This window comes from Molossus molossus, unplaced genomic scaffold (genome assembly GCF_014108415.1).
Source record: "Molossus molossus isolate mMolMol1 unplaced genomic scaffold, mMolMol1.p scaffold_m16_p_2, whole genome shotgun sequence".
Lineage (NCBI taxonomy): Eukaryota > Metazoa > Chordata > Mammalia > Chiroptera > Molossidae > Molossus > Molossus molossus.
In genome coordinates, this window is record NW_023425355.1 from 105,479,023 (window position 1) to 105,503,461 (window position 24,439).

A 24,439-nucleotide genomic window follows, 5' to 3' on the forward strand; every position below is an offset into this window, starting at 1 on the left:
CAAATTGTCAGAGGTAGAGTTCAGAACCATGATCTTGAGGAAGGTCGACAGTGTGAGTAAGGACATCAACACCATGAGTAAAGATATAGAAACATTGAAAACCAACCAAGTGGAAATGAAGAATGACATAGTAGAAATAAATAACACATTGAAAGGACTAACCAGCAGAGTAGAGGAAGCTGAGGACTGGATCAGTGAATTAGAAGATAGGGTAGAAAAAAATCAACCAATCAGAAAACCAAAAGGAAAAAAACAAGTAAAAAACAGGAAGACAGTTTAAGAGAACTGTGGCACAACTGGAAACGTAATAATATTTGCATCATAGGAGTCCCTGAAGAAGAAGAAAATGAGCAAGGGTTAGAGAATATATTTGAAGAAATAGTGACAGAAAATTTCCCTAATTTGGTGAAGGAAGAAGGCATTCAAGTTCAAGAAGCACAGAGAGCCCCAAGTAAGAAGAACCCAAACAGGCCCACACCAAGACACATGGTAATTAAAATGCCAAAAATTAAAGACAAAGAGAGAATCCTAAAGGCAGCAATAGATAAGCAACAGGTTACCTGCAAAGGAAATCCCATAACGCTCTCAGCTGACTTCTCAACAGAAACACTACAGGCCAGAAGGGAATGGCATGAGGTAATCAAGGTCACGAAACAAGGATCTGAATCCAAGACTACTCCACCCAACAAGGCTATCATTCAAAATACAAGGTAAAATAAAGAGCTTCCCAGACAGAAAAAAAAGGCTACGAGAATAGAGGAAGATATAAAAAATTGGAAGCACATACCTTGTTCATGGATTGGAAGAATTAACATCATTAAAGTGTCCATACTACCCAAAGCAATCTATAGATTTAATGCAATCCCCATCAAAATACCAACGACATACTTCACAAAACTAGAACAAATACTTCAAAAATTCATATGGAACCAAAAAAAAAAGACTCTGAATAGCGACAGCAATCTTGAAAAAGAAGAACAAAGTAGGTGGGATCACAATACTGGATTTCAGGTTAAACTACAAAGCTACTGTAATAAAAACAGACTGGTACTGACACAAGAACAGGCTTATAGACCAGTAGAACAGAACGGAGAACCCAGAAATGGATCCAAAACATTATGCTCAATTAATATTTTACAAAGGAGATAAGAGCATACAGTGGAGTAAAGACAGCCTCTTTAATAAATTGTGTTGGGAAAATTGAACAGCTACATGCAAAAAATGAAAGTAGACCATCAACTTACACCATACACAAGAATAAGCTCAAAATGGATAAAAGACTTGAATGTGACTCATGAATCCATAAAAATTCCAGAAGAAAATGTAAGCAACAAAATTTCAGACATCATACGCAGCAGAATTTTCACTGATACATCACCTAAGGCAACAGAAACAAAGGAGAAAATAAACACATGGGACTACATCAAACTCAAAAGCTTCTGCACAGCAAAAGATATAGTCATCAAAATGGAAAGACAACCCACTGTATGAGAGAACATAATTTCCAATGATACATCAGATAAGGGGTTAATTTCCAAAATATATAGAGTACTCATACAACTCAACAAAAAAAAAAACACAAAGAACCCAAATAAAAAATTGGCAGAGGAGCTAAATAGACACCTCTCCAAACAGGACATAAAAATGGCCAAGAGACATATAAAGAAATGCTCAACATCACTAATCATCAGAGAGATGGAAATTAAAACAACAATGAGGTATCACCTCACACCTGTCAGAATGGCCACCATCAACAAATCAAACAACAAATGTTGGCGAGGGTGTGGAGAAAAGGGGACTCTAGTACACTACTGGTGGGAATACAGACTGGTGCAGCCACTATGGAAAACACTATGGTGTTGCCTCAAAAAATTAAAAATTGAGCCCTGGCCAGTTTGGCTGAGCGGTTAGAGCATCAGCCTGCGGTCCAGAGAGACCCAGGTTCAGTTTCTGCTAAGGGCACGTACCTCGATTGCAGTTTGTCCCCAGCCCTGGTTTGGTCATGCGAGTGGCATCCACTAGATTTGTGCCTTTCACATCAGTGTTTATCTCTCTCTCTCTCCCTCCCTCCCACTCTATCTGTACAAAATATGGTAAAATGCCCTCAGGTGAGGATAAAAAGTAATTTAAAATTGAATTGCCATTTGACCTAGTGATCCCACTTCTAGGAATATACCCTAAGAAACTTGAAACACCAATCAGTAAGAATATATGTAACCTCATTTTTATAGCAGCACTATTTACAATAGCTAGGATCTGGAAACAGCCCAAGTGTCCATCAGTAGACAAATGGTTATAAAAGCTGTGGTACATATACACAATGGAGTACTATGCAGCTGTAAGAAAGAAAGTTCTTTTATCCTTTGAGACGACATGGAGGGACCTCGAAAGTATTATCCTAAGCAAAACAAGCCAAACAGAGAAAGACAAATATCACATGATCTCACTTATTTGTGGAATATAATGAACATAACAGCCTGAGGAATTGGGTAGACCCAGAGATGTGGAAGTAGGGTACAGACTGACAACCCTCAGCAGACGGGTTTGTGGGGGAGGGAAGAGATAAACCACAGAACCTATATGCATGAACACATAACTGATAGACATGGAAAACAAAGCCGGGTATGGGGTGGGGGTGATGGGGAAGAGGGTGTCAATGGGGAAAAAGGAGAAACACCTATAACAACAACAAAAAAAAGATAAAAGCAATAATGACAGAAAACTTCCTTAACCTGGTGAAAGAAAAAGTCATACCACTTCAGGAAGCACAGAGTTCCAATCAAAGTGAACCCCAAAAGACCCATTTCAAGATGCATTATAATCAAAATGACAAACATTAAAGACAAAGAAAGACTCTTAAAGGCAGCAAGGGAGAGACAGAAAGTTACCTACAAGGGAGTACCCATTAGAATATCAGCTGATTTGTCAATAGAAACACTTTAGGTCAGAATGGACTGGCATGAAGTATTCAAAGTAATGAAAAGCAAGGACCTGAACCCAAGACTACTTTATCCAGCAAGGCTATCATTTAAAATTGAAGGTGAAATAAAGAGGTTCCCAGACCGGGGAAAAAAAAAAGGCTACAGTATCACCAAATCAGCACTGCAAGAAATGTTAATGGGAGTTCTTTAAGAAGAAACTGAGAGAGAGAGAGAGAGAGAGAGAGAGAGAGAGAGAGAGAGAGAGAAACATAGTTATAAAAAATGGCAATAAATAAATACCCACCAATAATAACCATAAATGTAAATAGACTAAATGCTTCAATCAAAAGACATAAAGTAGCTGAATGTTGAGAAAATGTGACCCATATACATATAGTCTACAAGAGACCCACCTCAGAACAAAAGATTCACATAGGATGAAAGTGAAGGGATAGAAAAAAATTTTTATGCAAATGGAAAGAAACAAACAGCTAGGGTAGCAATACGTATATCTGATAAAATAGACTTCAAAATGAAGTCCATAACAAGAGAGAATGAAGGTCACTACATAATACTAAAGGGATCAATACAACAAGAGGATATAACCCTGGCAAACATATATGCGCCCAATATAGGAACACTCAAATATGTAAAAAAGACTTCTGAAGGACTTTAAGGGAGAGATCAACAGCAATACAATCATAGTAGGGGACTTTACCACCCCACTGACATCACTGGATAGATCTTCTAGACAAAAAAATCAACAATGAAACAGCAACCATAAACAACACACTAGATCAAATGTATTTAATAGACATTTACAAAACATTTCACCCCAAAGCTGCAGAATATACATTCTTCTCAAGTGCACGTGGGACTTTCTCAAAGACAGAGCACATGTTAAGACACAAACTAAGTCTCTACAAGTTCAAGAAGATTGAAATAATATCAAGCATCTTCTTGGATCACAATGGTGTGAAGCTAGAAATAAAGTACAATAAAAACAATAAAAAACATTCAAACACATGGAGACTAACTAGCTTGCTATTAAACATGAATGGATTACCAATGAGGTCAAGGAAGAATTTAAAAACTTCCTGGAAACAAAAGAAAAGAAGCACACAACAACCCCAAAATCTATGGGACACAGTGATAGAAGTTCTTAGTATTACAGGCCTACCTTAAGAAACAAAAAAAGCTCAAGTTAACAATCTAATCCTACAACTGAAAGAATTAGAAAGAGAACTATAAGAAAATCCCAGAGTAAGTAGAAGGAAGGAAATAATAAAGATCAGAGTGGAAATAAATGACGCAGAGACTAAATGTGTGTGTATATGTATGTATGTATGTATACACACACACACACACACACACACACACACACAAAAGATCAATGAAACCAAGAGCTGGTTTTTTGAAAATATAAACAAGATTGATGAACTTTTAGCCAGACTTATCATGAAACAAAGAACGAGAAACCAGTAAATAAAATCAGAAATGAAAGAGGTGAAGTAAGAACTGATACCACAGAAATACAAAGAATTGTAAGAAAATACTTGGAGCATCTATATGCCAACAAATTGGACAACGTAGGGAAAATGGACAAATTCCCAGAAACATACAATCTGCCAAACTCAATCAGGAAGAATCACGAAACCTGAATAGGCCAATAACAACTAATAAAATTCAAAGAGCAATAAAAAAACAAAACTCCCAGCAAACAAAAGCTCTGGGCCCGATGGCTTCACAGGTGAGTTTTACCAAATATTCTAAAAGGATTAATACCAGTCCTCCTCAAACTATTCCAAAAAATCCAAGAGGAGGGAAGATTTATAAGCTCTTTTTATGAGGCTAGCATTATTCTAATTCTAAAATCAAATAAAGAGACTACAAAGAAAGAAAATTACAGGCCAGTATCTCTGATGAACACAGATGCTAATATCCCCAACAAAATATTAGCAAATAAGATTCAGTAATACATTAAACAGATCATACACCATGACCAAGTTGGATTTATTCTGGAGATGCAAAGATGGCTCAATATTTGCAAATCAATAAATATGATACACTACATAAACAAAATGAAGGATACAAATTACATGATAATATCAATAGATGCAGAAAAAGCATTATACAAAAATCAGCACCCATTTATGATAAAAAAAAAATAAAATAAAATAAACCTCTCAGCAAAGTGGGAATAGAGAGATCATACCTCAACATAATAAAGATCATATATGAAAAACCTACAGCCAACATCATACTCAATGGACAAAAACTAAAGGCATTTCCCTTGATAACAGGAACAAGACAGAAATGCCCACTTTTACCACTCTTATTCCACATAGTACTGTAAGTTCTAGCCACAGCAATCAGACAAGAAGAGGAAATAAAATGTATCCATATTGGAAAGAAGGAAGTAAAAAACCATCATCCTTTGCAGATGACATGATATTGTACATTGAAAACCTTAAAGATTCCACCAAAAATGCTAAATTTAATAAATAAATTCAGCAAAGTATCAAAATACAAAATTAACACATGAAAATTGATAGCATTTTTATATACCACTAATGAACACTCAGAGAGAGAAACTAAAAAAATAAAATAAAAAATTCCATTTACCATTGCAACAGCAACAAAATGATACCTGGGAATAAACTTAACCAAGAAGGTAAAAGACCTGTACTTGGAAAACTATAGGACATTGTAAAAGGAAATAGAGGAAGACACAAACAAGTAGAAGCATATACTATGTTTATGGATTGGAAAATTAACATAATTAAAATGTCAATACTACCCAGAGCAACCTACAGATTCAACACAATATCTATTAAAATACCAACAGCAGCCTAGCTGGTGTGGCTCAGTAGTTGAGCATTGACCCAGGCACCAAGAGGTTGCTGGTTCGATTCTCGGTCAGGTCACATGCCCAGTTTGTGGGCCCAATCCCCAGTGGGGGCATGAAGGAGGTGGCCAACTGATGTTCTCTTTTATCGATGTTTCTGTGTCTCTCTCCCTCTTCCTTCCTCTTTCTCTAAAATTAAAAAAATATATATCGATGGCATATTTTGCAGATCTAGAATAAATATTTCAAAAATTTATATGGAACTAATAAAATACCCCAAATAGCCACACTAATTTTGAGAAAGAAGAACAAAGTTGGAGAGAATCACAATACCAGATATCAAACTATACTACAAAGCCATTTTAATCAAAACAACCTGGTACTGGCACAAGACCAGGCATGTAGACCATGGAACAGAACAGAGACCCCAGAAATCGACCCACGACAATATGGTCTATTAATATTTGACAAAGGATGTGAAAGCATACAATGAAGATAGTCTCTTCAATAAATGGTGTTGAGAAAATTGGACAGGTACATGCAAAAAAAATGAAACTAGGCCACCAATTTACACTATACACAATAAATAAACTCAAAATAGAGAAGAGATGTAAGTGTAAGTCATGAAACCATAAAAATCCTAGAAGAAAATATAGGCAGTAAAATCTCAGACATCTCACGTGACAGTATTTTCACCGATACATCACCTAGAGCAAGGAAAACAAAGGAAAATATTAACAAATGGGACCACATCAAACTAAAAAGCTTCTGCACAGCAAGAGAAACCATCAACAAAATGAAAAGGAAACCTACTGTATGGGAAAACATATTCACTAATGATACATCTGATAAGGGTTTAATTTCCAAAATATACAATTAACTCATACAACTCAACACCAGGAAGACAAACAATCTAATTAAAAATGGGAAAAGGACCTGAATAGACACTTCTCCAAAGCCGACATATAGATAGATGGTCAATAGATATATGAAAAATGCTCCTGGGTAAAAGTCTAGGAGTGGAATAGCTGGATCATATGACAGATGCATGATTAGATTTTAATGAAGCTACCAAACTTTTCAAAATCGGTTGTACATTTTCATTCCCACCAGCAGTGTATGAGATTTCAGCTCTATGTCATCACTTGCTATGGTTGGTCATTTTAATTTTAGCCATTCTAATAATGGTATAGTGGCACATCTTTATGTTTTAAATTTACATTTCACTAATGACAATGATGCTGAGCACCTTTTTATGTATTTGTCATCTGCATAACTTCTGCTCAAATATTGTGCCCATTTTTTATTGGTCTAGTTTCTTATTGTTGAGTTTTGCAAGTCTTTTTTTATATCCAGATAGATATTTTTGCAAAGACTTTTCCCAGTCTGTCACTTGTTTTGAATTATCTTAACTATGTCCTTTAAAGAATGGGTTTTTTAGTTTTGATGAAATCCAAGTTATCAATTTGTTCTTTTATTCATTGTGTTTTTGTTGTCAAGTCTAAGAAATATTTGCCTAATCCAATGTCAAATATTTTTTGTCCTGTGGCTTCCTCTAGAAATGTTATACTTTCAGGTTTTACATGTAGGTTTTTGATCCATTTTGAGTTAATTTTTTAATATATTGCAAGGTATGGATCCAAGTACATTCTCTTGCACATGGATATCCAATTGTTCCAGCACCGTTTGTTGAAAAGGCTATCCTTTCTTTACTCATTGACTTTGTACTTTAAAAAAAAAATCTGTTGTCCATATATGTGTGGGCTTATGACTGGAGTGTCTCCTTTGTCCCATCTATCTATTTAATCTTTGAACCAATACCACACAGTATTGATTACTGCATATTTATAATAATTTTTGAGTCACACAGGACAGCCTCCCAAAATATCAATTATCCAGCCCAAAATATCAATAGTTTTGAGGTGGAGAAATTCTGCATTAAAAGTAGGTGTGTACACAGATGTGATCCTCACAATAAATGTACTTACACAGACCACACAATGTGGACAGATGTAGCAAGGCTCATTTAAACTTGATATGTTTCATTTTTTTTCAAAATCCTATAAAAACTCTATCTTTTCTTTTGTTTGATGAGATGTCCCATGGTTTTTCTGGTGTGCTGTTTCCCTCATTGCAAAGGACCAATAGACTTAGTGCTGTTGGACTATAAATTTTTTCTGATGCTTAGGCAGATCAAGCTGGGATAAATTCATGCTGTGGAATTAGATTCTGCATTTTGAAACATGTTTCTGGAAAATTAGACTATTCCAGAAACTTTAGATGAATGGCAGTAGAGGTAATGAGCTTCTCAGCTAAGCCTTTAAAGGAGGGACAGGATAAACTGACTGAAGGCCACAATCCACAAGCATCCGTGGATGAAAATCTCTACTTGCAGTGACCTTGCCCCTCCTTTCCATGCAGCAGTATCTTCCTCAGCACCTGGGGCCCAATGTCCAGATAATGGCCCAGCTTGTGGTCTGAACCTCGCAGTGGAACTGATGTTTTTTTGTTTTTGTTTTATCCTCACCTGAGGACATTTGCACATTTTATCTTCAGATAGAGCGGGAGGGAGAGAGGGAGGAAGAGAGAGAGAGAAACATTGATGTGAGACAGACACATCGACTGGTTGACACCCACACGACCCCAACCCGGGGCTGGGGACGAAGTGCAACCAAGTTACATGCCCTTAGCGGGAACCAAACCCGGGACTCTGGTCCACAGGCTGATGCTCTGACCACTGTGCCAAACTGGCCAGGGCGGAACTGATTTATAATGGAGCTGTGTAACCTGGGTTCTTACAACAGCAGCCCAAGCCAACTAGATCACCAAGCACATATCCTTGAAAGGTGGCACTGACCCCCAGGCTCAGCATCCCTTCCAGGTGGATATTGAGATCCACACTGCCTCTGAGTAGTAAAATCCAGATGCCACTGCTCCTCAGATCCTGAGTAATTAATTAAGTGTTCTTTCTCCTCTGGCCCATAAGTTTCCACAGTCCCACTGGCCCCTGGATCCTAATTTCTTTCAGTTGGCAGAGCTGCAAAGCAAAGTATCTGAGGTCATTTGCTGAGAAACCTGGGAAACAAGGTCCTCCCCCGAGGGCTTTGGATCTGCTGGTGCAGCTGGTATATCCTCGTACCTGGTTATCCTGAGGAATAGGGTTGGACAAAATGACCTTCTGGTGCATAGACAGCACAGATGAAAGGGTGCTTTCTGCAGGCCAGTCCCAAGGGTGTCAGATTTCAGTCCCTCACTCCTGCCCTGAGCATACCCCAGTTGCTCCTGGGCAGAGATGTAGTTTCTCTGCTTTACGTAGTCCCTCCCATACCCTTCCCTAGGCCTGCTCAGTGGGAGGAAGGCATCAGTCCACAGCTCCTCACCTTTATCCTTGGGAGTGTTCTCCACAGATTTCGCTAGAAATGTGAATTTATCTTGGAGAGGAGACAGTGGGGACTAAGTGGGATGAATGACAGGGCAAGGACTCCTCCAGAGAGAGGCTGGGGTAGTCAGATCTCTGACTTAGATTCTCATTGATCCCCCTTCCCCAGTTTTGCCTGTGATTTGGCTGCGTGTTCCTTGGACAGGACATCCTTCATCCTTGCCTCATCAAAGTCACCCACTCTGTCTCTGCCTTTTCTGCTTATTTTTTCTAACTCTTTCTCTCCACTACTCTTCTTTCTTTTACAAGCTCTCAGACTCCTTTCTTCCTCTCCCACACTCTTCTGTCTCTCTCTCCCCTTTAACTCTTGACTAAAATTGTTGGCTGCAGCATCTCTGGTCAATGTCCACACCCTAATACAACCACAAATAGAGCCAGTGACATCACCTTTAAGTACCTTTTGCTGTCACATCTTGGGGAACCCCAGCACGATACCAACATCCTGCTAAGGTTGGCAGTGCATTGTCTACTCCTAGCCTCAAATGAAACAATTCACTGCAAACCACCTTTGGAGATGTGACATCATTTCAGCATCATCTCTCCACTTTGGACCAAGGCTCTAGAACTGGAAAGAACCTACCTGTTCGGTCCTTCCCTCACTCATGCTTCAAGTTTTCATAATTATATATTTTTTCCTTTGCTGATATCTATAAGCTTCTTGATTTTGCAAAACAAAAAATTTAAATTTTACTTTGCATAATTAACTTTATTTTATTTACAGAACATTTAAATTTTTTTAAATATGTTTTTATTGATTTTTTTTTAGAAAGAGAGGTAGAGAGCAATAGAAACATCGATGTGAGAGAGATACATCAATTGGCTGCCTCCTGCATGCCCCCCTAAGGGGGATCGAACCCACAACCCAGGCATGTGCCCTGACTGGGAATTGAACCAGGACCTCTCAGAAGTCCATGGGATGATGCTCAATCCATTGAGCCACACAGGCCAGGCTAGAGAACAATTTTAATTAATGTTTCTTAATTAGAAAAACAATTTTCTGTTACCTTTTATTTCCTACCATTGTAACAATTATGCTAGAGATAATGACTATAGATTGGCCACAGTGGTGTACAGGACAAACTTTATCATTTTTAAATCAAAATTGAACAAAATAAATAAACAAACAAAAATAGAAACAGACATGGGGCAGCTAGGTCAAATAGGTGAAGGGATTAAGGAAAAAGCAAACAAAAACAAAAACAAAACACCAAAAAAACAAACAACTCAAAAACACAGACATCAGTTTGGTGATTATCAGAGGGAAAGGGGTGGTGATAAATGGTGATAGAAGGTGACTAGACTTGGGGTGGTGAACACAATACCATATATAGATTATGTATTATAGAATTGTACACTTAAATATATATACTTTTGTTAATCAATATAGCCTCAAGAAATTCAATAAAAATAAAATAGTGAAACTCCTCACCTGGCTGGTGTGGCTCAGTAGTTGAGCGTCAACCCAGGCACCAAGAGTTCGCTGGTTCAATTCCAGGTCAGGGCACATGCCCAGGTTGTGGGCCCAATCCCCAGTGGGGGGCATACAGGAGGCAGCCAATTGATGTTCTCTCTCATCGATGTTTCTATCTCTCTCTCCCTCTCCCTTTCTCTCTAAAATCAATAAAGAAAACAATAGTGAAACTCCTCAGTTTCTGGGTCTTTAGTCTGAATGATTCCACAGCTAAGAGCTCAAGCGAATCCCACCACCTTTCAATACACCCAGGAAATCCAAAAGACAGGGACATTTGCAATCAGGATTTTGGAGACATTTATTGCAGAAGGAAACTAGAGTTTAAAATCATAGGGCACCCCTCTCCCAGGACCCAACCCTTTCAATCTGAGCCTGAATATCAAATAATAATAAATCTATGTCCCTCAGGTATGAACTTTGGTCCTGGTGAATTAACTCCATTCTGACCCTCAGTTACTGCACTCAGTTACACCCTGGCAGTTTTTTTGGATTTTGTTTTTGTTTTTGTTTTGTAAACATGAGGGCCTTGAGAAACCCAAAGAAAACTATGAAGATAAGGGGGTTAATGATGGCCTTGGAAAACTCTAAGGAATTAATGAGAGAAAGAGCTTAATGGTTGCCCTGACCTCTGTAACAGCTCTTCTCGCTCCTTCTGTATCAGTCCCCTCCCCCTTAACGGTGCCAAAAGCAGCATCAAGAATGCAGTTTGTACCTTTAAAAGCAGGTGACAAAGAAGGCTTGGGGCTGTTGATTTGGGGAGACTATCCCCCACAGCCCACTTGTGAATAAAATACTCCTTTACAACTCGGCTGTGCATCTCTGGTTATCTCGCTGACATGTTGCAACATTTAGAGGCCCCAGCAAGATCCCTGGTGCTTTAGGACACCAGGGGCTAGATGCCTAGGGCAAGTGGCCTCTCCTGGTCCAGCCGCCAGATACCTAGAGGTCTTTAGGGTGGTACCACCTGAGATGTTCCAGTGCCCCGAAGATCCTACTTAGGTTTCCCACTAGGGCCCAGGAGATGCCAAGACATCCCCACAAGTTTTAAGGAGACCTGGTAAAAAGCCTCTGAAGGTAAGTTCTGGGTGACTGGTTTATCTGGGTGAGAGTGAGAGGGCCAGATGCAGAGCAGCCTCTCCTCTCCCGGGAATCTCCCTAAGATGTTAGGTGGGCTTCAAATTGTTTTTTCTGAAAAAAGATTTTTCTTTGGCCCACTGCTGAAAATGGAAGGGGAGTCTGATTACTTCCCAAACAGCATAGACACTGCTCAGGATAGGGAATATTTCTTGGCCTGCCACTGGGGTGGAAGGGGAGTCTCATCACCTCCCAGAATGGGAACTTCTGGAGTGTGATTACATGTGAGTGTATTTGTGTGTGAGTGACCATGCTCCATGACGCTTCTTATGAAAACTGTGTGAGTCCTTACCTGCGGTTCCATAATGACCTCATAAGGCTAAGGGCAGTATCAGATTCTTCGGGACATTCTGGTCTCCACCTATGAAACTGATCTGTGCCAGGAAGTTATACCGGCCTGCCAATGCCAAGAGGCATCTAAATCTCCGTGAGGGGAGTGGTCAGGTGGACGAAGCAAAAGTTTCTGTTTTGTGTGTTTTCTTTTGTCTCTGTTTCTTTTTTTTTTTTTTGCTTAGATAGAGTGGGAGGGAGAGAGAGGAAGAGAGAGAGAGAGAAACATCGATGTGAAAGGGACACATCGAGTGGCTGCCTCCTGCGCAACCCAACCAGGGCCAGAGACAAACTGCAACCGAGGTACGTGCCCTTAGCGGGAACCAACCCCAGGTCTCTTTGGACCGCAGGCCGATGCTCTAACTGCTGAGCCAAACCAGCCAGGGCTGTCTCTGTTTCTTATATGTGGTCCACGTGCTTATTCTGTCACTTCAGCCGGTTTGTCCATTGTCTCCTTGAGGATATACATTGGTGCTGGCCAGTCTCACTAGAGGTTGATATTTTATCCTGGCTCACAGACCTTTTACAACAAGGGGGCCTACAATTCTTTAGCCCTTGGGAATTCTCAGTTTTCTCTTTTTTTTTTCTTCTGTTTTTCTGTTTAATCTGAGGCCGGCTTGCGGCTAAACTTATCTGTCAGGGGTCAATGGGTAGTAGGCAAAGTTCCCAAAAGATCCCCCTCGGATGCCTCTTACAGCATCTCAGGGAAGCTTTCGGAGATGAATATGGGTATGGGGTTAAATTCTCAAAAGGTAAATTGTGCACTCGCTGCAAATTAGAATGGCCCAAATTCAGGATGGGCTGGCCTGACACAGGATCCTTTAACTCTGAGTTAGAGCAGGCAGTTTGGAATACAGTCACAGGGGATCCAGGACATTCAGACCAATTTCCCTATATTGATCAATGGCTTAATTTAGTGAGATACCCAACTCCATGGTTAAAGATCTGTGCACACCAGAATGGCACTGGAATACTGGTTGTAAAACAAAAACCTCAAACCCTCACTACTGCAAAGGCCAAATATTCATTACTTCCCCCTTCCTCTGAGTAACCTGAATTCCCACCTCCCTACAATCCAAGATCAAAGTTACGTTCAGGAGATTCAGGGCCACTCACTTCACCACCCCACACCAGGAGCAGATTGGAATATGGAAGCCCCCAAAAGAAGGGGGAGGAGATGCAATATTGCCCCTAAGAAAAGCACCTCCGACAGGGGAACATGCAAGGGGCCACCCTTTTTTGGTCTATGTTCTCTTCTCCACCAGTGATCTTTATAATTGGAAGGCCTAACCCCCACCTCTTTTTCTGAAAAACCACAGGCACTTATTGGACAGGTAGAATCCATTTTTCATGCTCACAGGCCAAATTGGGATGACTGCCAGCAGCTCTTGGCAACCCTCTTTACCTCAGGAGAGAAGGATAGAATTAAACTGGAGACCAGAAAGGCGGTTTTGAGCCTGGTGGGGAATCCTTAGGAGAAAATAAAGATGAAATTGAGGGCATGTTTCCTGCACTCAGGCCTGATTGGGACCCCTATACCACTGCGGAAAAAAAAAATCACTGGACACTTTTCACCAGTACTTATTGAAGGGATTAAAGGTAGTTGCTAGAAAGCCTACTAATTTACCCAAGGTGTAAGAAGTAATGCAGGAATCTCCTGCTACCTTTCTGGGGTGACTTTGTGAAGCATATCAAGTGTACACTCCAATAGACCTGGACTCTCCAGAAAACCAGAGGGCTATAAACATAGTCTTTGTTACTCAGTCAGCCCAAGATATTAGTAAAAAGCTCCAAAAGCTAGAAGATTTCAAAGGAATGAATTGCTCCCAGTTAGTTGAAATAGCTCAAAAGGTACATAATAATAGGAACACTCCTGGGGAAAACAAGATAGAAGAATAGCAAAAATAATAAAAGCAGCCTTAAGGGAAACAGGGTCCACAGAAAAGGATCACCCTAGCTAGGATGGATCAGGACGGCAGGCCTAGGACCCAACTAGAGAAGAACCAATGTGCCTACTGTAAAGAGGAAGGACATTGGAAGTGAGAGTGCCTAAATTGGCCAGATAGGAGAGACGAGGCAAATAGATATACCCCAGCTGTCCTTAACATAGAAGAATGGCAGAGCTAGTGCTCCTTTCAACTGAGCCCCCGTGGGAGCCCAGAATAATACAAGACAATAGGGGACAAACCAGTGTTTCTTGGTAGATGCTGGTGCAGTAGACTCAGTCCTGACTGAGCCAATGGGGCCCTAACCTACCCCTGGATTCCAAAGAGGACTATAGACCTTAGGAAAAATAATGTGACTCATTCATTTCTGGTCATGCCAGACTGCCCATACCTCCTACTTAGACGTAATCTTCTCCAGTGACTGTTCAATTGCTGGCCACTGCCACTCCAGCCCAGCCCCACATCAAGTTCCACAAGACATTGGCTATCAATCCTGCCAGCCTGCCTCCAGATGATGACTCGGAGAAACCTCTACAGGACTGCCTAGAGGTAATCGACATAGTGCAGATGGCCTGCCCAGACTTCAAGGATGTCCCACTACCATCATCAGATGAGGTATTCTTCACGAACAGGAACAACTATGTCTAGGAAGAAACTAGGTATGCTGGGGCAGCAGTAGTAACTCTGGACCATACCATTTAGTCATAGTCCTTGAATAGGGGAACTTCTGCCCAAAGAGCTGAACTCATTGCCCTAAACCCAGTGGGGCCTCTCCAGATACACTAGGTCGGAAAATGACCTAGCCAAGCAGAAATAAGCCATGAAGGAAATCAATGGATGGTGGACACTGCCTGATGGGAGGTTGTTGGTCCCAGAGGCTCTAGGTTGGACTTTGGTCAACCAGCTGCACCAGACTACCTACTTAGGTTACACCAAGCTTACTGAACTCCTGAGAGGTAGGCAATGTTCAGTAAAGTCACAGGGAAAGGGAGAAGGTGGAAGAATAAGCAGGAATGTGTGGGTCTGAGTAGGGAGGAAAAGAAGAAAATTTAGGGGGTGTGCAGACAGCAGATAGATTGAGCAAGCTCTCAGGTTCATGTCAGTGGAGGGACTAGAAAAGTCGCAGAGGGTCTGTCAGTAAGTTGAAGAAGGATTGTGTAGAGGGAAGAAGCAAAAAGAGAAAGAATAGAGGAAGTAAAAAGATAAAAAAGGATAAAAGAAAGGGAATACATATTACAGGAAGATAAGACATTAGAAAAATACTCAGGAAGGGAAGAAAATAAGACACTGAGTGAACGAGGGAGAGCTTGCCCCTGGTAGTGGAATAACAGTCTGAGATGTAGTAAAGAGAGTAACAGGTTTAGGCTAATCCTGACCCTTGGATCAGACAACAGTCCCGCCTTTATAGCAAAGATATCACAGAATATCTCTAAGGGGTTAAATATAAACTGGAAGCTCCATTGTTCTTACCGCCCACAGAGTTCTGAGCAGGTAGAGCACATGAACAAGACCTTAAAGGACTCTTTAACCAAATTTACTTTAGAAACTGGTGAAAACTGGACCACTCTGCTCCCCTCTTCCTCTTACAGTTCTTGCAGGCTCTGCAGTCTGCCCAGAAGGCCGTCCATAAACATGTCTGCGACGCCCTACCAGTGCCCACCTTGGGCCCTGTGCACTCTTTCCAGCCCTGGGACTCGGTGTTGGTAAAGAAATTCACAACCCAGGGACTGACTCCAGCCTGGAAGGAACCATACACTGTCATCCTGACTACACCAATGGCTGTCAAGGTTAATGGCATTCTGACCTGGCTGCACCATTTCCAGCTAAGGGGGAAAAAGCAAAATGGATAGTTCAGGCCTCTCCAGATGAGACTCTTGCATTAATCAGGACCCTAATTTTTCTGGTTATGATTGTTCAGGGGAATCTTTATAGATCTGGGCCCCAGTAGAACTGGGAACCTAGAAATGGGATATCAGGGGAGGTCTTACGAAATGTCACCACAAAGGGGATAGAAAAACCCGTTTTCAATCTTGACCTATGTGACCTCATGAGAGGCACCATAGGCACAGATAGTATTACTGAATATTGATGTCATATAGAAGGACCCCTACCCTGGGGTTGTGGGACATCTACAGGGGAATGGGGACTACAAGGGATAGAAATCTATATATGCCCAGGAAGTGGTACAGTCACCAAAATTTGCTTTAATGCAAATGAATACTTTTGTCCATCTTGGGGTTGTGAAACCACATATACTACTAAGGGCTATATAAGAAGCAGGGACCCTCATATAGGTTTTAGAAGGTTAACCAAGCCCAAGGGTTTCCCTATGAGGAACTCTAACCGCATCTAGAATAATGTCATTAGTCGGTCAAACCTTTTTTGGGCCACAGGAAGGACATGGGGACTGAGGCTATACATATCTAGTAAAGACCCTGGAATTCTATTCACCATTCAGAAGAAGGTTTCAGAAAAACAAAACAATACAAAGGAGAATAAATTCTGCAAAACTCCTTATAGTTACGGAACAATATAGCTCTGTCCCAGAGAAAGAAAAAAAAAGTCAATGATTTGACTTGTACATAAAATCCATGGGGATGAAGTAACTCAATTCTGACCCTCAGTTACTGCATGTACACACCCTGGCATTTTTTTGTTTGTTTTTTGTTGTTTGTTTGGGGGTTTTTTTTGTTTTGTTTTGTTTGTTTGTTTGTTTTGTTTTGTAAACATGAGGGCCTTGAGAAACCCAGAGAAAAATGTGACAATACGGGGGTTAATAATGTCCTTGGGAAACTCAGAGAAACCAAAGAGAGAAAGAGATTAATGGTTACCCTGACCTCTGTAACAGTTCCTTTCGCCCCTTCTGTATTATTTCCCCCCTTAATGATGCCAAAAGCGGCACCAAAAATGTAGTTTTTTTCCTGTAGTTTGTGCCTTTAAAAGCGGGCAACAAAGAAGGCTCGAGGCTGTTGATTTGGGGAGACTATCCCCCACAGTCCGCTGGTGAATAAAGTGCTCCTTTACAATTCAGCTGTGCATCTCTGGTTATCTCGCTGACACATTACAACACTGGTTCTCTGTTGACTCACTCTCACTTTCATTCAGGTCTGACCTTCCACTTGGTTCTCTGCTCAGTTTTATCTCAAAAAGGCTCCTATTAATGCTTCTGTCACCAATGCCATATTTAATGGGGCATCTAACTCAGGTCTCTGTTAACTAGCTATTCCATTATTAATTCACTCTGGTATGAAAACCAAATCCAGGTATTTTTATTTCTTCCTCCATCAATGTCTCTTTTTATCTGTGACTCAAATCCAAGTCTATTAAGAATATCAGTTTCCCCCTCTGATCTATATATTAAACCCAGATTTCAGTGATAGCCCTTACTATCAATGTCTCTTGAATCTGGTTGTCTGTTAAATCTTTGTTCATTAATTACCCTCAGCTTTAATCTTAAACCCCAAACTCTGTTAGGTATCACCCATCAATTTACCTATGTTCTATATCTTAAAATGAGGCCTCTGTTAACTCTTCCACTCTTGATGCCTCTGTGACCTTGACACAGAGTCTAAGGTCTCTATTGAGATTTCCATCAGTTTCCTTTGTTCTTACCTTGAACCCAGGCCTTTGAAACAATTTTGACATAAGAGTTCGAGTTTTTCATTGATGCCCATCTGGTTGGAATTCAAATCTGATCAATCATCAACAGTCTTCCCCTATTAATACCCTGTACCTCAATCAAATCTTCCACCAGTATTGACCTTCTGGTTTGAGCTTAAAATTGGGCATTGTGTTAGAATAATGGTCTCTCAAAGATGTCCATGTCCCAATTCTCAGGATTCATGATTACATAATCTTACATGGTAAAAGGGACTTTGCAGATGATTAAGTTAAAAACCTTGAAATGGGAAGATTATTCTGAATTATCCATATCGATCCAATGTAATCACAAGAGTCCCTATAAGAAGGAGGGAGGAGGGTCATAGTCAGTGAAGGAGGTGGGATGATGAAAGCAGAAGATCACAGAAAGAGATTATGACTGTGCTATGCTGATGGCTTTGAAGATGGAAGAAGAAACCAAGAAATACAGATGGCTTCTAGAAAGTGGAAAAAACAAGAAAATCAATTCTCCTGTAGAGCTTCCAGAGTGAGTATGGCTCTGTCAACACCTTAAATTCAGCTCAGCAAAATGCATTTAAAACTTCTAACTTCCAAAACTGTAAAATAATGAACTCATGTTGTTTTAAGCCAGTTAATTTTTGGCAATTTGTTACAGCAGCAATAGAAAACTCATCTTTGAAATATTCTACCATTGATCCCCATCTGGTCAACACTCAAACCATGTATTCTTTGTTAACTTTTCCATGTATCTCTGTGTGACCTCAAATTCTAGTCATTGTTGGCCATACCATCATCAAAGTCCCTTATCTGTGTCCTTTAACCTGGGCCTCTATTACCTTTGCCAACCTAAATCAACCTCTAATTTTACCTTGAACTCAGGCATCTGTTGTCCGTTCAACCATTAATGGATACTGATCTAAATGTAGAATCTAGGGTATTGAGGGTAGAAAGTTAACAATCCCTTTGGGTCTTTGGGGTTTTTTATTTTTAAAATAAATATTCTTTTAATAAAACAAAGCATGCTTTAAACAAATATAAAATATTACACCAAAATTTAGTAACTGATAAACTACTATTTAACTGATAAACAACAACAAAAAAACTTTACATATTTGTTACTCAAGCTAACTTACTTCCAAAATATAAATGTTACAAAATTTTGGCTTGAAATTGTCACTCTGTGATTGTTCCAATTTATTTTGCTGTGCCATGACAAAAAGAAAATATCTTTGAAATGTTCTGAGCATTTAAACGAAATACTGTTTGTCCGGCTGGTGTGGCTCAGTGGTTGAGCGTCGACCCATGCACCAAGATGTTGCTGGTTCGAATCCTGGTTAGGACACATGCCCACATTGTGGGCCTGATCCCCAGTGGAGGGCATGCAGGAGGCAGCCAACCAATGTTCTCTCTCATCAATGTTTCTATCTCTCTCTCTCTCCCTCTCCATTCCTCTCTCTCTAAAATCAATAAAGAGAAAATAATTTTTAAAAAAAGACTTAAATGAAATACTGTTTGTAACAAACTTATTCAAAAAACTTTCATATTAATAAAAGGCCAACATACACATTAAATACCCTCTTAGTATAAACAGGAAATACTAATGACAATACCACTTGGAACTTAATACCTATCAATTCACATACAACACAATAATCAGTCTGTCTAGGCTAGTGATACTTAAAACATATGGTTAGTTCCTCTGTTCTGCTGTAGCTGAATATGCTAACATTCTCATCAACTGAATACCAATTTTATCATCTCATATTTTTTTCTAAACTCCTTGTTTGCAGGTTGTAATACCCCTAGGTGGGACATGTAGAAGTGGCCCAGAGCCTGTTGGTCCTATCTTTTTGGTCCGTTCTTCCCAACCTTTGATAGGTTTGTATAGTTTAGAGGAATCTCCGCTAACATTGTTTTCAACTTTTTCTTTTAATTTCACCAGTCTTCTCTGTTTATCTGCATTTTCATCTTCTTTTGACTGTCTATCAAGAATTTTCAATTCCAGTTTATGTAAATCTCTTTCTTGAAATCTGGAAATTTCATCAGCAGCAGTTTTACTTGTTTTTGCCCTTTCTGTCTTTTCCCTTATCACCTTTTCAAGTCTTAAAAATTCTTCCTGTTCTTTCTTCTGCTGGGTGTAGTTTTCTAGCAGTAATTTTAGTTTAAATTGGCGTTGGCACTCTTTCTGCTGCCTTTTCTCTTTCTCTTCCTCTTCTGTTAACTGGGAAGCATATTTCATTGACATTTCTATACTTTTCTGTTTTGTTTTCCAAGCTTCCACTGCCAATTTCTGCTTCTCTCCTTGTTCCTCTTTTTGTTTTTGATTATTTCTTGTTTGTTATGAAAAAACATAGCTATGCTCTCTGCTTTTTCCTTTAACTTGAAAATTTCCTCCTCTTTTTAGTTTTCCAATTCTGAATAGACTCTTTTTTTCTTTCTTCTAGGGTCAGAAATTTTTGATACCATTTCTCATGCTGTTGAACTTCATCCTGTGTTCTTCCAGGAAGGTGTTCTAGAACTTCTCCCATAAATGTTGGCTTCCCTTTATGTTTGTTTCTCACCTTTACAAAGTTCTGGTGATCATAATCATCCCAGCCCCTTTGTCACCCTCCTGTTTGCTGAAGGAATTTTTCAAAATCTACCACTTCTTCTGGAAGAATACTCAATGGTGTTACTTTGTCTACAGGAACTTTGCTTGACACTGCTCTGAAAGCTTTCTCTGTTTCTGAACTCTCCAAAGCCTACATGTCAATTTGTCTTGATATGGCGCTCAATTCATTATTAGTTGTTTTCTCTTTTTTTATAAGCTTTTCATATATCAATCTCTGCTCTTCCTTACAAGTGTTAATTGCATTTTCGATTTCTTCCATCATTTCTCTGAGCTTTTCAACAAAGTCAGGTGTGGGCTTCACATCTTTTAACTGATGCTAAAGTTTTTTATATTTATATTTTTCTGTTTTCCTGCTATTAATCAATTTATTTTCCAATTCTTCCAGGATACTGTGCTCAATTCTGAGGTCACTCCTTTGGTTTTAGAAATGACTGTGTTGATCTTTTTCTATGTTAATAACTAGATTTAATTTTTTTTCTGCTGTGCATATGAATTCTGCTTTCTTAGGCCAACTAGCTTTCTGTTTCCAGTTTTGAAGCTGAAAACGATGAATTCCACTTGACGTACCAAAACAGACATCATTCTTAGGGTTCAGCAGAGGGAGGGAGGTCTGGACTGGAACTATGTGGAGAGATTCCAGAGCTTGGAGAGCTTCCCTTAGTGTCTTTGTATTACACTTGGAGGTCTGTTCACTTTTCCACCACCAGGGTAATTGACACGTGAATCTTTGCATGACTCTGTTAACTCTTTTCCCATCTTAGCCCCTCAGATCTGTACATCGACTGAAGGACTCATTTAAATTCTCCTCACCTATGTTCCTTTGGTGTGTCCAGAAAATCAAATCTGGACACACCAAAGTGTCCCTTTTGTTACGTGCATCAACCCCAGCCCCCAGTTAATGCTTCTATTATGAATGCCCATTTTGTCTGACCTTGTAGTTGGGTCTTGGTTAACTGTTCCACCATAATTGTCCCTTTAATATAGGCTGTGAATTGTGAGCCTTTGTTAATTATGCCACCGTTGATGCTTTTGCGATCTACCTCTCACATTTTGGTCTCAGTTAACATGTCCATCTTCGAATTCTCTCTAGAATGTTTAATTTAGATGTGAGACTTTTGTTAAGTGTCCTCCATTGATACCCCTTGGGATAGATCTTGAATTCTAGTGCTTTCTTAACTATTGTACCATCAGAGCTCCTCTATTTTGTAGATCTAGAAATTGAGTATTTGTTAACTATTGAATTATGTTCTGAGCTGACCTCCTATCAAGACTTTTGTTAAAATTTCTAAAATAAACGCCCCTTAGGTTTTACCTTGAACCTCTTACTCTATTAATTTTTTTTTAGCTTTTATATACGTGCTGCAAAAGGCCACATCTGCCCACTTTCAGTGGTGTGGGCAGAAAGTCCAGCCTGTGAGTGATAGAAGAGTGAGGGTTGTTCTGTGCTTGAAGGAGCCAATTGAGGACTGGGAGCGCAGAGAAGCCAGGGCCCTGAATGACAGACTGGGGCAGGCCCTGCCCCATTGACTGAACAATTCCTATGGCTAAAGGAAAAGGCAGACAACCAAACAGAAAACTGTAAGGAAGAGAAAGTACATTTACAGTGCTGTACGTATTTATTGAAAATCATTTGGATTTTCTTTGGTATCACATGAGCAGCTCTGACCTTGAGTTCATGGAAGATCTATGAAATACAGTTGACCTTTGAACAACTTGGGTTTGAACTGAGCAGGCCCAATTATACACAAATAATTTTCAATAAATACGTACAGGACTGTAAATGTACTTTCTCTTCCTTACAGTTTTCTTCACATCTTCTTTTCTCTAGCTTACTTAATTGTCAAAATGTAGTATATAAGATATATAACATACAAAATGTGTGTTAATCAACTACTTATGTTATCAGAAAGGCTTCTGGTTCACAGAAGGTTATTAGTAGTTAAATTTCAGGGGAGTCAAAAATTATACATATTTTGAAAAGCTGAAAAAGATGGCGGCGGGCAGGACCGGAGGGAGGGTGAGTGTGTGAGAGAGTGAGCAAGTGTGTGAGAGAGTGTGAGTGGATGTGAAGGTGGATGACCAAACCCAAGCAGTGCAGAGATGCAGAGCAGAAGGTTCCTGTGCTGTGGACGGGAGCAGCTGGCTACCACGGTAAACAGCCCTTCAGGGCTCTTCTCCCTGCACCGCCAGGAGGTCTCACCATTTTGAAAGATCCGGAGTCTTACCTGGGAGGAGGCAGTGGGAGCAGCTAGGGACAAGCAACCTGAGCTCACCAGCACACCTGGCACCATCAGACCGATGGGCACTCTGTGTCAACACAGACCAGTGCACAGTAGTGGAGCTCCCAAGGTGCCGGTCGTGGAAGCTGTGGACAGCCTGGAGCCCAGCACCATCCCCCATAGTAGCAGCCCAATTAGAGTTGAGATATAAACCCAGCAACAGAGGCTTGGGAGCAGACGTCCATCCCCAGGCAACAGAAGCACATACCAGCAGTTGAGACCCATCCCCAAAATCTACAGCAAAAGCTGAGAAGGAGTTGTGCCCCTCGGGGCAGCAGCACTCCTCAGCCACCAGCTACAGGACCTGGGGCTCCACAGAGGCCTGTGTGGTCCAGTAGCTCACAAGTACACTGGGAAGCCCGAGCCCCAGAGAGACTGGTGCGATCCAGCTGCCTGCCCACGGGAAATGCAGTGTATGGGGGCACCAGAGAGGCCTGTGCCACGAAGCAGGGAGTGCACGATCTAGTTACCCACAGGGCCTGTGGGGTTCTGAAGCATCAGAGAGGCCTGCGTGACCCAACAGGGACTGCGCAATCTAGTTACCCATGGGGTCTACGGTGTGCTGAATCACCAGAGAAGCCTGTGCCACCCAGCAGGGACTGCGCAATCTAGTTACCCAAAGGGCTTGTAGGGTGCTGAAGCACCAGAGAGGCCTGTGCGACCCAGAAGCCCGTAACATAGGCATAGAGCCTGATCACCAGAGTGACTGTGTGATACAGGGTGCAAGGGCACTAGAAAGGCCTGTGTGACCCAGTTGTGCACAAGATAGGCATAGAGGATGTGAAAAAGGAGGTGGAGTGAATATAAGCGACACAGACAATCTCCCAGGACCAAATGGGAATTACAACTAAAATAAAGACAAATCCTCAGAAAAAAGCAACAGAAAAGCAGCAGGACAGGACCATATAACCAGGGACACTGGTAGGATCTGGAAAGGCGCAAGAGGGTGGCGGGCTGGGAACCCATGGACAGCAGCAGTCTTAGCTGTGAGCAGTGCCCTTGGGGACTAAAGACCAAGCCTGCTCCACAGCCCAGAGAGTTAGGACAGAGCACTAAAATAGCCACAGCCATTCACCTGGAGACTACTGCACAGGGAGGACAGACTGGGCTGAAACTCTGTGGGGTCACCCGGGATTTGGAAGACACTCAGAGTTTTCGCTGAGTTGCGGCCACAAAGGATGGTGGCCAGTGTGCTCTGTCCCCAAGCTGTGGGGAAAAACAGCAGCCTCCCCCTTTGGAGATTCAGCCTTACCAAGGTGAGGCAAAGAAATGCAAATTCAGGCTCATTAACAACCAGCATCTATCCCACCCTCTGGAAATCCTCTTAGGCAGAACACCAGGGCAAGATTCCAAGGCACTGAGTATCTGAGACTACTAGCCATCAGGAAAAAGAAAGAGGATAAATGAACCTTTTCTGGGATTGCAAATCTACCCAAAAAGTAAGACTAATCAGTGGTGTTTAACATGGTTCCACCCATGCTCATCCAAACCCAGTAGAGGGAGCCACAAACAGCAGAACACCAACACCCACAGGGAAAATTTGGCAGACTCCAAAATCCACTGATGCAGCAAAAATTGTGAAACAAAAAAACAAATCCCAAATAAAAGAACAAGATAACTCTATCAAAGATGACATCAATGAAATACAGCTAAGCAAATTATCAGAGGTACAGTTCAGAGCCATGATCTTGAGGAAGCTCAACAACATAAGGACATCAGCACCTTGAGTAAAGATATAGAAACACTGAAAAACAACCAAGTGGAAATGAAGAATGACATAGCAGAAATTAAGAACACATTGGAAGGATTAAACAGCAGAGTAGAGGAAGCTGAGGACCA

At 40.7% G+C, this 24,439-nt stretch overlaps 1 pseudogene; it reads right to left on the reverse strand.

Moving 5' to 3' along the window:
• Window positions 1-19,481: 19,481 nt before the first annotated feature.
• On the reverse strand, window positions 19,482-21,054 carry LOC118635447 (annotated as a pseudogene).
• Window positions 21,055-24,439: the final 3,385 nt, after the last annotated feature.